The following is a 6,033-nucleotide window of genomic DNA, read 5'->3' on the forward strand; positions in this document are numbered from 1 at the left end:
GGGTGGGTGTGTTTGTGACCAGAGGGCCTTGGATGGCGGGCTTTAAGCATGACACATGGAATGTGGGTTACATCCATTCTGCAGTGAGGTAGGAGTTCCAACTTATAAGAAACCTCATTGACTCTGCGAAAGAAAGAAAAGAAAGCACAACTTTATTCATCACACACTTGTGAAATTTACTCTCTGCATTTAACCCATCTGAAGCAGTGAACACACACATGAGCAATGAGCACACACACATACCCAGAGCAGTGGACAGCCATGCTAACAGCACCCGGGGATCAGTTGGGAGTTAGGTGCCTCTCTCAAAGGCACCTCAGCCCAAGGCCGTCCCATATTAACCTAACCTGCATGTCTTTGGATTGTGGGGGAAACCAGAGCATCCCCACGTAGACATGGGGAGAACATGCAAACTCCACACAGAAAGGCCCTTGCTGGCCACTGGGTTCAAACCCAGAACCTTCTTGCTGTGAGGTGACCATGCTAACCACTACACCACCATGCCGCCCATCACCTTATAAGGACCAATGTATTGGGCTTGGAGCTTCCGGCAGGTATTTGGCTCTCGAAAGTCCTTAGTGGACACACACACTCGGTCGCTAGAAGCATATTCCAGGGTTTCCCCTCTATGCTTGTCTGCATACTGCTTATACTTATTATTGACTAGTTCTAGTCTTTGATGAACTTCCTCCCATACTTGCTCACTCCTCTTAAACCAAGAGTCCACCACCAGGATTTGAGTGGGGGAATCATCCCAGGGGAAGAGTGATGGTTGATAGCCAAGGATACATGGAAAAGGAGTTAATTGAGTAGCAGAATATTTCAAAGAGTTCTGGGCATATTCCACCCAGGGAAGGAATCATGCCCAGTCTTTCTGGTTCCTCATACAGAAAATCCTGAGGAAACAGCCTACCCCCTGTTTGGTGCATTCTACCTGGCTGTTGCACTGTGGGTGGTATTCAGAAGTTAAGCTCACTGATACCCCTAGTCTGTCCATGAACTTTGTCCATAACCTAGAGCTGAACTGGGGACCCCGGTCACTGACAATATCTTCAGGGATACCATAATATCTGAAGATATGTTTAAATATGAGTTCTGTGGTTTTGAATGCTATGGGTATGTAAAGGGTTAAAAATGTATGCAGGAATAAAGAATGGTATTAAGAGACATTACAGTTCATTATGGGACTAGGGTACAGTTCATGACTAAAATAAGTTAAGTGTGTTTAAAAAAACAGACACCTATACACCGATATACATTATTTTTTAATTTATTTTTATTGTATCCTAAGCAGTGACTAAAGACCAATTTCATTGTGGTATACTTGTTACACTTGTGATACTAAAACCAGTAGCTAGATGGCGCATTATGTGGCGTGATATAGAATATTCCAAAAACACACATGGAAGAAGAATAAATTTTCCCGCCGTGAAGTTAACACCAGCTGAATGTGTTTGTCTCTTCTCTTCTGTATCACAGTCATACAGCAGGTTTGTCACCAGCCCAGGTACCCCCAGGCCTGAGGCTAGCAACAGGTAGACCGAGTAGAGGGAGGAGTTTGAGGGCTTTGGAGAATTGATCTATGACCACTAGGATGACTGTATTGCCTTGGGATCAGGGTAGGTTGGTAATAAAGTCTATGGTTATATGTGACCAGGATTGTTGAGGCACCGGGAGTGGACATAGCTTTCCAGCAGGAGGAGCTTTTAGTACCTTCAATTGGGCACAGATGGAGCAGGATGAGGCAAAGTGGTAAATTTCAGAGATCATGTTCTCCCACCAATTCTTATTTTTGTGAAGTTGATAGGTTCGATGACTACTGGGGTGTCCTGTGGCTGGAGAGGAGTGGGCCCAAGTGATGAGTTTACCTCAGAATCAGGGCAACACATACATGAGTCCAGGGGGACAGTTCGCAGGCAGATTGGGAGGTTAAGATTGTGCTATTTCTTTATTTATGTCCCAAGACATGGCTTGTACAAAACATTCAGGTGATAAGATGGGTGTGAGTTCTGGAGTGTTGTTTGAAGTGGCATGGATTCTGGAGAAGGTGTCTGCTTTAGTGTTTCTAGATCCAGGGCAGTGGGAGATTGTGAATCGGAATAAGGTGAAGAATAAGGCCCATCTGGTTTGACGTGGGTTCAAGCGTTTAGCTGTCTTCAAGTATTCTAGATTTTTGTGGGTGTGAGGATAGTGAATGGATGTGTGGCGCCCTCTAACCAGTGTCTCCATTCGTCTAGTGCCAGTTTAATGGCTAGGAGTTCTCAATTGTTAATGTTGTAGTTCTGCTCAGCTGGGGTGAGTTTCTTGGAGTAGAAAGTGATGGGGTGTCATTTTGGTTTATCCCCTAAGTGTTGAGAAAGCATTCCTCCCACTCTGGTCTCTGAGGCGTCGACCTCTATGACAAAAAGTTTAGTAGGGTCTGGATGCTGAAGGATGGGGGCTGTTGTGAAGGCAGTCTTGAGCTGGTTGAAAGCTTTCTTGGCTGCTGGGTTCCACTGGCAGCATTGCAGCCCCTTCTTTAGTAGGGTCATGAGCAGCTCAGCGATCATGCTGAACCTGTGGATGAAGCAGCGATAAAAATTTGCAAACCCCAGGAAGCATTGTAGTTCTTTCACGGCAGTGGGAGTTGGCCAAGATTTGGCCACCAAGACCTTGATCTTGTCCATACTTCCATCTTCTGCGCTGATTATGGACCCAAGGAAGGATATCTGGTGGATGTGAAACTCACATTTCTCTGCTTTAGCATACAAGTGGTTCTTCAGTAGTTGGGCGAGTACTGACCTTACATGTTCATGATGCAAATTTTCATTGGGGGAGTAAATAAGGATGTCATTTACGTAAGCTGTTACAAACCTCCCCAGCATGTCTTTGAGTACATCATTTATGAGGCACTGGAAGACACTTGGCGTGCAAGAAAGCCCATAAGGCATGACCAAATTTTCGAAGTTCCCAGATATAGTACTAAATACAGTCTTCCGCTCATCGCCTTCTCAAATCCTGACTAGGTTATAGGCACTTTAAAGATCCAGCTTTGAGAAGATCTTAGCTGATCTGAGCTGTTCCAAAGCCAATGGCACCAGGGGAAGCAGATAAGGATATTTGACTGTGATTTGGTTCATGCCTCGATAGTTTATGCAGGGATGAAGACCTCCTCCTTTCTTCTCTACAAAAAAGAAGCTGACTGAAACTGGAGATGTTGATGACCTAATGTACCCCTGTTGCAAAGCCTCCTGCACATACTGTATCATGGCAGCTTGTTCAGTGATGGACAAGGGGTATATGCGGTTGCAAGGAGGAGTAGTACCTGGGAGGAGGTCAATGGCACAGTCATAGGTTCGGTGAGGAGGCAAGCCACTAGCCTTACCCTTACTAAAAACTTCCTTGAGGTCCAGGTCACATGAAGGAATGTTGTTTGAGGAGTCAGGCAGTGGGCTCTCCACCAAGGTGGACAATATTGAGATTTGTGGGAGTTTCAGGCAGTTCTGGTAGCAAGACAGGGACCATTGAAGAATTTCTCTGTGTTGCCATGAGATGAGAGGGTCGTGAAGCTGGAGCCACAGGAACCCCAAGACGAGATCATGATGTGCTGTGTGAGTGACCAACAAGGAAATGTGTTCAGCATGAAGTGCTCCCACCTGGATTTCGAGGGACGACGTGTGTGTAGTCACGAGCCCATCACCAATGGGACCCCCATCAAAGGCCTTAAGGTTTACTGGTCATTGGAGTTCTTCTGTGGGTAAGTTATATTTCTGGACAATCGTGGTACTGATGAAGTTCCCCTCTGCCCTGTGTCTATGAAGGCTGAGAGAACATGGGTCGAGTCTGGGAGCTTTAGCAGTACAGGCATCTTTAGAGAATATGATATGTGAACCATTTCATGACTCACTGGGCTAGGTTGACTGTTTTTTTGACAGATATGACTCTCCTTCTTAGGGTTTGGTGGGCAAACTGGGCACCTGGTTGTCAGATGGCTGGACTCACCACAGTAAAAACATAATCCTTCACAGCACCTCCTATCCCTCCCTGAACATTGTAGGCGAGCATGAGATACCTCCACAGGGGCAGATCCAAGAAAATGGGAAGGGGGACATTAACCCAGTAAAGCCAGGGGTCCGGGGGCCACCAGAGTCCCCCGGAAACTGCAGTTTTTAAATGCCCGGAGATGCATTTTGAGCTGTCAGAGACATGTTGTAAATGATCTCTTCACTGTAAAAAATGTAACTTGCAAAATTGTTGAGTGACAAAAGGATTCTAAGTTGAATGAACAAATTTCCCTTCTAATTGTTCAAGTAACTAAAAAAATAGTTGAGACACCTTTCCTTCGCCACAAGTTCATAGGAATTGGAAAATTAAGCTAAGTGAACTTATATATTCAAGTGCTGATTGACGCCCCTTAACCGATATGCCACTGCGCATGCGCACTTCACAAGCTTGAAAGTTTCAATGGTTGGGTGGAGTGAGAAGTCCGTGGAAACTGACAAGAGACATTGTATAGGAGTATAGACTAAGCTTTCCTCAACAGAGGCCAGGGAATTCCCTCCTTGTATGTCGGTATTTGTTTCTGTTTGTGTAATAATAGGCAAAGTGAAGTAGAACTTAAGTGTTGAGAGGTTTGTGTTAACTACAAAATGTAATGCACACTAAATCATTGTAAAAAAAATAGTCAAGCCAACTTAAAAATGTAATGCAACCTGCTGCCAAAGGATTTTGAGTAAACTCAACTTCGAACCATGATGTGCCAACTTGCTCTTCTAAGTTAATTGGCATTATTTTTTCAATTTATTTCAACTAAACAATTTGTTGGACTGAACTTCTAAAGGCAAGTCAACTCAACATAAAATACTCTTCTATGTGAACTTAAAAGAACATTTTGGGGTGTCATGGCTCAGGTGGATAAGGCCCCATGCCATAAATCTGGAGACCCGGGTTCGATTCTGACCTAAGGTCGTTTCCTGATCCCTCCCTGTCTTTCTCCCGCTCATTTCCTGTCTCTACACTGTCCTATCCAATAAAGGTGGAAAAAGCCCAAAAAAAGGAGGATAACTTAATGTTTTTTGTGCCAACTTGCTTTTCCAAGTTAATTGGAATGATTATTTCAATTTATTTCAACATCACAATTTGAATGCACTGAACTTGCTAAATAAAGTAAGGTCAACATAAAATACTCATCTGTGTCGACTTAAAAGAGCAAGTCAGCACAACTATTTGGCCTGGAGTTGAGTTTACTCAAAATCCTTTGGCAGCAGGTTGCATTACATTTTTAAGTTGGCTTGACTAATTTTTTTACAGTGTTTGAAAGAAAATTACCCTATCAAAAATGTTTTAAAACTAGGAACTTTCAAAACCATTTTATTAGTCATTGAAAATTATATTGTCAGAGTTGCAGGTATATGCGTAGAACATAATTACAACTGATATACAGTAATATTTATGAAGGTTGAATTGTCATAATGCATTACCACATGACACACTATGGTGTAGAACACTGACCACAAAACACATATCAATAAATTATTACTATTTTAGCAACTGCAATCTGAGCTGACTGGGGAATTTTAAGCAGACTGTCACAGGCCAAACAAGTCTGAAATATTGTTTGTCCATCCAAATTTCAGCCTGTCCGAATGACCGGTCAAAGGCCCGGAACAATGCAGCTAGGGGTTAGCTGAAGCGCTTTAGATGCCTGGAGATTGCTTCTCAGCTATTTCCAGGCACATTTTGGTCGGTCAAAGGCCAAATTCCACTAGACATTAGTTGCTAATTACACTACAAATTGAATATAATTTGCAAGAAAATCTCAGAAGATTCAAGAAAAACCTATTTAAACTTCTACCCAAGAAAACAGCACACACAGATCAGTTCCATGTCTAGAAAAAAGTATGTGGGGGCCAAGGATGTTCCAGTTGGTTACAACTTACTGGTAGTCTTACTGTATATAGAAGAAGCCTTTATTTGCCACATGCTCAAGCATAATGAAATTTGTCTTCTGCATTTAACTCATCTGAAGGAGTGAACACATGTGCACGTGCGCAC

The sequence above is a fragment of the Neoarius graeffei genome, chromosome 19 (genome assembly GCF_027579695.1).
Source record: "Neoarius graeffei isolate fNeoGra1 chromosome 19, fNeoGra1.pri, whole genome shotgun sequence".
In the NCBI taxonomy this organism is placed as follows: domain Eukaryota; kingdom Metazoa; phylum Chordata; class Actinopteri; order Siluriformes; family Ariidae; genus Neoarius; species Neoarius graeffei.